This window comes from Triticum urartu, chromosome 2 (genome assembly GCF_003073215.2).
Source record: "Triticum urartu cultivar G1812 chromosome 2, Tu2.1, whole genome shotgun sequence".
In the NCBI taxonomy this organism is placed as follows: domain Eukaryota; kingdom Viridiplantae; phylum Streptophyta; class Magnoliopsida; order Poales; family Poaceae; genus Triticum; species Triticum urartu.
In genome coordinates, this window is record NC_053023.1 from 656,731,417 (window position 1) to 656,741,518 (window position 10,102).

Sequence of the window (10,102 nt, forward strand, 5' to 3'; positions counted from 1 at the left end):
AAAAAAAACCATGTTTCTTTTGAATCAAAAAGATGAATAGTGTCCACATAGAAAAACAATTCATATTCCAATGGTTTCTCCCTATTGTTAGGTTCTACCTAACATTCAAACAACCATTTTAGAGTTTTTACGTGGTTTTGACACCTTTTGTTGATATAAAAGGAGGTATACGACCTCTCTAACTATACGACATCAAAACTTCGAGCATGCACACAACCAAATTATTATTTAAAAAACCGAAATGATCAACGACATACAACAATGACCTTTGGCTCCGGCCATTGCAATCGAAAGCAGCCGCATAGCCTCATGAACCCTTCATCGTCTCATGGTCCAGACATGAGTAATGTCACGCGACTAATAACCATGACATTTCAATTTCATTTTTTGAGCACACACACACACACACACATTTCAGTTCAGTTCTAGCAGTGACAAGTTCTTTTTTAGCAAAAACAGCGACAAGTAATATGAATCGGATGACAATACTTTTTTGAGTCGTTTAGTTGCTATACATGTCAAACTGGGCCTGAGCTACCAAACTTCGGGTCCAAGGCCACTTGTCTCGGAAGAAAAGCCAGATGCCGACTCAGGAAAAAAAAGATGCCGAGTCGGAGTTTTTAACCGCATTCAGTGTAACGTCTCCGGCCGTCTCTCTCCCATCCCACGCAGGCTCGCTGCAGCCACTCAAAATCGCCCTGCTTTCTCGCACCCAATTTGAAGCTTCTACATGGAACACCTCAACCTAGGGCTCGCAGCAGCAGGAGAAGAAGACAAGCCGCGGTAGCCATCGAGATCAGCCGGGAGAGAAAAATCAAGGGGCTACGAACGAGAGCAGGAAGCCATGGCCTTCCTCCTCCCCAAGCTCACCACGCCGCCCTGCAGATCGCCGCCGCCCAAAATCGGCCTGCCGAGCCACGGCGCCGGCGGCAGGCTCCACTGCTCCGGCCCGGCGCAGGCCGCCGCGCCGGCCCACCTCAACCTCCCGCTCCTCCTCAGCGCCTCGCAGCAAGAGGCCCCCGCGGCCAAGTCCGCGGAGACCAGGAACCGGGCTGCGAGCGGCGGCGGCGGCGGCGGGGACCCGCGAAGGTCGGATTTTTACCTCAACCTTGGGGCGGCGGTGCGCGCGCTGCGGGACGACCTGCCGGCCGTGTTTCTCCGGGAGCCCAACTACGACATCTACCGGTGAGCAGGCCTTCCCTATTCCCGCGTGACTATTTTTGTTCCTTTTTTTCTTTCAATAATATTAGTGGTGTGTTTTGTCTGATTAGTTATCTAAAAAGCTCGTTGGCAATTAGTCATGGAAACATCTTACATCCAAATCGTAGCTCGGCAGTTCCAGCAATCAAAGCAGAAACTTGAACTGAAATTGTGATGTGCAGCTAGTACCAATTTCAGTGCTCATAAAATGGCTATTCGCGCAATAATTAATAGAGCTTGCCACTCATACGAGTTATGATTCAGAATCCTGGATGTGATAGGCATTTGTTCTGTCATCCCACCATTAGCCCTTTATTAACTGCTAATATGTTGTATTCATGATTGGAATAGAATCAATTGATGAACTGGCTTAACAAATTTACAAGAGGTTAAGGCCACTAGAGGGCAGTGACACTGACAGTCCATCATCAGCAATTGCAACAGTATGTGTTGTCCTAGTATTAATACGAATAAGTAAATAACCGAGTATGATTCTGGTTATGCCTGACACTGACAGGAATGCTAACTGCATATATTTCATTTCTTGCAAACTTCTATTCGTTGTAGATGCACTGTAGGCACACTCTTATAAAATGGAGACTATAAACATTCTTTACGTCGCATTGCAGCGAAGACATCACATTTGTTGATCCGTTGAACACTTTCCATGGGATCGACAACTACAAAACAATCTTCTGGGCTCTCAGATTCCACGGTCGTCTACTATTCAGTGAAATTGGGCTTGATGTGTCACGCATTTGGCAACTAACAGAAACCTCGATAGTTGTCCGGTGGGAACTGTGGGGCACACCCCGTGTCCCGTGGGAATCATATGGCTGCTTCAGTGGCACATCCAGGTACAAAGTCGACAGGAACGGGAAAATTTACGAGCATAAAGTCGACAACTTGGCATTGGACTTCCCCCGGCCGGCTGTCAAAGTGGGCAGCATTACTAACTTAGTAGTTGCTGCATACCCACCGAGCCCCAATCCAACTTTCTGGGATGTGGTTGGCACGGGCGATGGATGCTCATGGACAAAGCTTTACCAAGCGGTGCTGGAGACAGTAGAGCGGGAAGGTGACATTCCCGCGGGCATTTGCATGGAAGGTCTACTCACTTGTTCATAGATGGAATCAACTTCAGGACTAGCTGCTTCGGTAGTGAGTTTTGCTAGAAACAAATGTATAGAATGTGGGTACATATTAACCACATCACTGTCAGTTCTCTGTTTGTATAATGTAGCTCAGCACTAGAAAAACTTTAGATCAAATACATGGTAGATGACTATACCTCATCATCCTTGTTGTGTATTTTAGGATATTACTGCCACTTGCTTGCATCTTATGAGCTATGAATACAAAAGTTGTAGATTTTCTCATGGGTTAGGAAAACTCTGCTCCCTAAATTATTTAAGAAAAATGGACGATCTCGAAGAACATTTGTGATGTAATATTCATTTTCCTTTGCAATTTTTTCTCTGCTTGCTTAGGGAGCTGGGCCATTTGAATTATGAAGTATTGTTAACACCCATGAACTGTAGATAGACCCTATGTGAGATGCCATTAACTGAGAGTTGTGTCAATCTTCTTTCTCAGAATTTATCTTGACCATGCGGAGTTCACATGGTCTGTCATAGGGCCTAGTTAAACATTCAAAACTTTGACTACCAGTATATATTTTCAAATATTCAGACTGGAAACCTGGAGAGTCATGTGTCAATTTTCTAGAAAAAGAAACTTGTGTTCAAAACAAATTGGGTTTGTAAATATTCCCTCCGTTCACAAATACAAGATGTTCTAACTTTTTTGTGAACCGGGTTTATATACACACGTTTTAGTGTGTTTGTTCACACATTTCAGTCCGTATGTAGTCCATATTGAAATATCCAAAACATCTTATATTTGTGAACGGAGGGAGTATACTGTAAGAATGGTTAGTGGTAAAATTAATGTTTTGCAAACTGTATTGATGTCCAAAACCAAAACTTTTCTAGTTGTAGGGGGCAGAAGATATGTGCGAGTTTATTGATGTTTTTCCCCCTTCGTTTGACCTTTTATCAGCACAGCCATTTCGCTTGTCCTTCACTGCTATAACCTTCTTATAATCCTTGTGCCATCTCGAATGTACATTTGTATGCTTGCAGGCCGCTCTTCATATAAACTAAGTATTCACCAAGAAAAGGACATATTACTTGGTTTGAAGTGATCAATAAAGAACCATCCTAATGGCCGGCCGGCTCGCCGACTACTTCCGTATAGGTTTTTATTCTGTGGTGCAGCAAAGCACTAGCCAGACCCAAGCCATCATGAAGCACCTCCTACTCTCTTGCACCTGTCTCCTACTCTGTGCTGTAGTCACACCGGTGACTGCCGACATTCTGCGTGAAGCTGAAGCTCTTCTGAGTTGGAAGGCTAGCTTGGACGGCGCCGACGAGTCCCTAAGCTCATGGTCATTGGCCAACTCCAGCGGCGTCTGCCACTGGACGCACATCAGTTGCAACTCTGCAGGAGCACCATCGTCAACCTCAACATCAGCGGTGCGAGTCTGAATGGCACACTTGACAAGTTCGACTTCTCGGCTTTCCCCAACCTGAACAAGCTCATCCTATTTCAGAACGGTCTGCATGGCAACATTCCAGAAGGGATCGGCGACCTGACAAGCCTGGCGCGGTTGCGGATCAGCAGCAACTGGTATGTAACTGGTACAATTCCCCGTGGCATTGGCCGGCTGAAGCAGCTCACTGAACTGCAACTGGGAGGTTTGGGTCTTGATGGTGCGACGCTACCTGAAGAGATTGGTAACTTGACAAGCTTGACGAAGATTGCGCTCTACTCAATCAATTTGACTGGATCAATCCCGTTAACATTCGGGAGACTGAAGAAGCTCCGGTTGCTGAACCTGAGAAACAACAGTCTGACAGGGCGCATCCCGCTGGAGATTGGTAACATGACAGAATTACACCGCATGGACCTGGCGCAGAACTATTTACATGGCCAGATACCAGACACGATCTCTCGTTTGGTAAAGCTAAATCGCTTGTTACTGTCAGAAAACCAGCTCGGAGGCGACGTCATCCATGAGCTCGGGAATAGCAGCAGGCTGTCTTATATCAACATCGCAAAAAATAGCTTCTCTGGGGTCTTCCCGCCGTCCATTTGCGCGGGAGGGGCACCGGTTACGGTCCTTGCTGCATACAATGGATTTACAAGCCTTCGCAGCCTGACCTTTCAGAACTGCACGACCCTGGAGCACATTGACTTCACAGAAAACAAAATTGTTGCAGACCTAATGGCTTGTTTTGGCAAGCCTCCAGAACAACTTCGAGGGTTAACTGTCAGTAATAACCATCTGTATGGCACACTTCTGACAGATGATGGTGAGGTATTCCTCTGCAACTCTACTAGGTTATCACTTCTGGACCTATCAAACAATGCCTTAAATGGAGACCTCTCCAACTCCAAGTGTTTATGGAACATGCGGCATTTGGAATTCATGGATTTGTCCAGTAACTCGCTCAGTGGTGTAGTTCCGTTCTTGGCGACGCCTAACCGGAATCTTCAGTCTCTACACCTAGCGAATAACCATTTCAGTGGAGCCTTTCCTTTGGTTCTTAAGAAAAGCAAGAAACTTATCACTCTAGATCTGGGAGGCAATAATTTCTCAGGTGGAATACCTTCTTGGATAAGCAAGAGCTTGCCTGAACTAAGATTTCTTTTACTGTCATCAAACATGTTTGATGGCATCATACCATCACAGATATTACAATTTCGTCAACTCCAGCTATTGGACCTGTCAAAAAACAAGTTCACTGGACGGATTCCATCCAATTTTGGTAACTTTACTGGCATGATCCAAGAACAGAAAAATGGGAACAGCACATACTGCTACCTGCCAGCAGAGCAGCTTCGTATAGTCCTGAAGAATGAGGGTTATCTTTACAACTTCACGATATCGTTCATAGTGGGTATGGACTTATCTAGCAACTTCCTTTCACAAGAGATCCCAAAAGGGCTCACATCACTTGTTGGACTCAGGTACCTAAACTTGTCAAGAAACCATCTCTCAGGTGGTATTCCTGGAGACGTTGGCAATCTGGCATTGCTAGAATCCTTGGACCTTTCAGAAAACCAACTCTCAGGGGAAATTCCTCCAAGCCTTGCAGATTTGAAGGCCCTCGGCACTCTGAACCTCTCGACCAACGGTTTATCAGGGAGGATACCTACAGGCAGCCAGCTGCAGACATTCCCAGATCCTTCAATATACAGCAATAATCCAGGGCTGTGCGGTTTCCCGCTGCAGGACTGTGTAAACCCATCTGCATCAAACCAAAATCAAATGAGCCAGGACGAAGATATGGAGACACTCTGGTTGTACTGCTTTGTGGTAGCAGGAGTCATCTTTGGGTTTTGGCTATACTGGGGCGTGCTCTTTTGCAACACGATATGGAGATGTGCATTCTATCAATATGTCGACAACATGCAAGACAAGGTAATTGCCAAGAAAATAGCTGCATATCGCACCTCCAAGCTAAGGCATGAACGAGGACGTGCATCACAAATTTCTTAAGTCGGTCATTGCCTGTTATATTTTCCCTTAATGATCTACATTTCTTAGGTTGTAATTTCTTACATGACCGAGTGGCACATCTCAAGTTGAAAGTTGTGCAAAAAAATTGTATGTAACTTTAGGCTTCAGAATGTGGGCAGTTGCACATTTCTTAACCTAAAGTTGTGCACAGTTTCTAAAATGTGCAACTACCTGTTACCATTGGGTCAAGATTGTAACCGTCCACTTGGATTTACAAATTGTTGCAGAAATTTGCAAATTGTCTGTAATATTTGCCCCTTACTCTCTGAAGAAAACTTATTAAACTACAGTCGAACTGTTAGGACTTATAAGCTTCAGTAGGAATGTTAGTGTAGTTTAATAAGCTATTCCAAATGTCAGCATCACAAAAATTGCAAACACAAAAGCTTGTTTGCGGCAGTGAAGAAATTTGTTTAGAGATTTTGAATGCTTGCACCTGAATCCATTGAATTTGCCTCTGAAAAGTGATTTTTGTTTTCACTTTCACCAAAAAAAAGAACAACCAGAGCATTCATGAACCCTGGTCCCATCATGGTTGGTTGAACCTACGTCTCATTTGAAGGATAGCATTATTGTATTGTCGATAAATATGTCTGGTTTTCGCAGCAGATTTTTTTCTTGAACTTTATTCAATCATGCATTGTAGTACAATGGATTGCTACCCTTAAGAAAAGGAGGTAGGTTCCCATTATTCCTAAACTATGGCCTAAGTTTCATATTTGTCCATGGATTCCAAAACTAACTAGAAGGACACCCTCAACTTCCAAAATCGGTCTGTTTTATCCCCCTCTACCCCTAGCTGGAAATGGGGTGGTTTTGGTTGGTGTGGCACCTAACTGTCATTTTTTGTGTGCTAGTATCATGTCCAAGTGGACAAAAGTCATTGAGTCAGAATTTCAGAAATCATACAACAAGATCATATAAAATATGAGAAATCAAAGAGAACTTCTAAAATAAGATAATCATGTTAATGTAAAAAAGGGTTGAGGGTTTGAAAGATCAGGAAAACAAGAAATCATTACATAATAATAAAAATAATGAAAACAAAATGTTGTGGCACAATTGAGATAGCTCATATTTTTTAATATTCCCTCTTTGACTAGAAAATTTTAGAGAAGTGTAAATGCTGTCAAATTTAGAAGATCAATTTCAGATCTGTCTCGATATTTCATAAATATTTTACAGGATTTATTTATTCATTTGTACCTTGTCGTTTCCCCACATTTGTGAAGATTACTAAGTTTCTCGGTAATTTAATTTTCTTGCCACAATTTTCAGGTTATGCCCCATTTTCTCTTAAGGTTTTCTTCTTGTATTTAAATATCTCGGATTTCCTTTATGTAATAAGATCAAGTAGAATATCCTGATTTATTTTCAAACGATTTTTTTTACGATGCTAACTCCATGCGTGACCGCAAAAAATCGTCCGTTTTTTGTGGAGGGTGGAGGATAAAGTTAACAGTTCTGATACTTCATGGTGACTTTTTAACTCGTTCTGAAGTTTAGGGTGTAGCATGCACTTATCTCCTAACAAATCCTTGATGATTTGTTGGTTCTTTTAGTATCAATTTTTGACCTAATATCCAATCACCAGTAGGAACCATGCACAATTTCTAGGTCGACTGGGAAAAAATTCTAGTGGCTGGACTTGTGAATTGCATGTTATATAAGCTGCAACTGAATTATGTAGACTTCAGACTTCAGACTTCAAACAATTACGTAGATGTAGCATCCCTGCCCTCCACACGCGCGCGCGTGCGCGCACACACACAAAATGCAGTGAAACTTAACAGCCAAAGCATCCTTACAGATTAAGCTATTGCAAAGACTTACAAAGTTCATCTTTACGACGGAATCGTTTTTAAAGAGGAATCCTTCACTCATTAAACTGAATATTTGTACAGTAGTAATAGTACGATTGTACTAGTGGACTCTTGAGAAGAACAATGGTGGATCAGCGAGCCATCCAGCTAAAGAGATGCCATAATTCACATGGCCAGGGACCAATCGACATCCTTCCCACTTGCTCCACGCTCTAGTGCACCGAAAGAACAAAACTGGCACATGCATTTGTTTAGCCTTTTGGGGAGGCTGGAAAATATAAATTGTGCAGAGATTTTCCTTTAGCAATAAACAACTCAGTAGGAACCGGCGAAATCCTCTAGACAGAAGTGAGACCTTATGTTTCAGTTCCAAACTTTGAATAGCGACGCGTATTTGGCGATCTATAGGACAGAAGTTGGTGGTGATGTGTAAACACAAAAGATTTAACAAGAGGAACTGGTGAGCTACTTCTGTGTTAAGATACCAACACAAGTAGTGGCCGATTTCCTTTATTTGACGATGGCAAGAAGATCAAGAAAGATAATCTGGCAACCAGCCCACATACATCACCATGTCCAAACATGCATCAAGAGAGGCTCAAGAGGTAATATTCCCCTGACTGTTTTATACAATAGTTGTTTCCTTAACATTTCAGAACAACTAGAAGCTAAAGTAAAAGCGCAATTTGCCATGCTAAAAATGGTGGGAATTGAGCATAAAACGATCTTGTTTCCTTTGGTTGTTCAGACAATGAGTTGAGTGAAGTTGAAGCATGCACCAACCATTTCGAGATGACAGATCGTTGACGAATGACAACGAACAAGAAAAATACAGAACTGGTAAACTGGCTATGTCTTGTCTGTTATGCTTGTTGACATTTTGATCGAGGACAAAATGAATGCTAACACAAAATCCGCAAACAATGATAATCAAGAAGGTGATAACCTACCTACATCTACATGCACGCGTAGTTGGATCACGCATGAAGAAGACAGGAGATGGCCGGTGCCGACAGACTGAAAATTAGCCAGGAAACTTCTATTTCAAAGAATGAACCAGAAAAGCTGGTGAGCTACCTGCATCGCTTTAGAAACACTTGCCGACAACTGGATACAATGGTGCATTTGACATTGTTCAAATTTTCTAATAATCCCTCTTTTGAGTAGAATATTTTAGTAAAATCTAAATGCCGTCAACTTTAAAACATCAATTTCAAATGCGTCTATTTCATAAATATTTGACTGATTATTTTATTCTTTTGTACCTATTTTATCATTCTCGCAATTATTTTTTAAGATTGCGAAATTTATCGATTTTGTTTCTTCCACAATTTTTACATTATGTCCCATTTTATCTATATATATTTTGTACTTTTGCTAAAGATTTCAGATTTCCTTAATTTAGTAAGATTTAATATATTTTCATGATTTATTTTCAAACAAACTTTTCTACGATGCTAACTCAACGTTGTGTATCCATGTGGACAAGAATAACCCATAAAAAAAGTTGGACACGTGCCCCGTTAGTCAAAGCCACCCCTTTTTGGGTAGTGGGGGAGAGGATAAAGTTAACCGTTATAATAGTTCATGGGTGACTTTTAACTCTGATGTTTAGGTATATCATGCACTTATCCCTGACAGAGAAGCACCACATCCATTGGTTTGTTGGTTCTTTTAGTATCAATTGTTGACTTGATACCCATTCATCAGGTGCTTGGCTTTGCAGGGTTAGCTCACCAATAGCAAAACCAATGCGCAGTTTCTAGGTGTATTGGGAAGGAAATCTAGTGGTTGGGATTTGGTGAATTGCCTGTCATGTAAACTGAAACTGAATTCTGCAGTTCAGACTTCAAACCTTTCTTTTCTTTTCTTTTTTTGCGGGGGACTTCAAACCTTGACTTCAGGCGATTTGGTTGTTCTTGACCTACTTTGTAAAACAATGTATGTTCTTCTTACTTGATAGTTTCACATGTTCGATATGAACAGCAAATATTGGCTTTGCTTTATTACAATTTAATTGAAGAGGCAAAGCATCCTAACAGATTACTGCACTGCTAGTGGATACCTGAGAAGAACGATCATGGATTAGTGACCCGTCTAGATAAAGAGAGTCCATAATACACATGGTCTGGGACCAATGGTCCTCCTCCTACCTGCTCCACAGTATGCAGTACATATCAAGAAAGAGCACAAAACAACAGAAAGTAGCACATACATTTGTTTAGCCTTTTGGGAAAGCTGCAAAATACAAATTGTATACAGCACAAAAGCAGCAGAAGATTCCTCACAAAACAAATGCAGCAGAGAAACAACTCAACAAGAACTGGAAAATGCGTTCAGATAGTAGAAGTGAGACCATGTTTTTCAGATCCAATGGCAACATGCATTTTTTTTTCTTTTCTTTCGAGATGAATAGCAACATCTATTTGGTGGTGATGTGTAAACTTTGAACACACAAGATTTAACAAGAGGAACTGGTGGGCAACTTGAG

At 42.0% G+C, this 10,102-nt stretch overlaps 1 pseudogene; it reads left to right on the forward strand.

Moving 5' to 3' along the window:
- The first annotated feature begins 654 nt into the window (after positions 1-654).
- On the forward strand, positions 655-5,898 carry LOC125539492 (annotated as a pseudogene).
- The last annotated feature ends 4,204 nt before the right edge of the window (positions 5,899-10,102 follow it).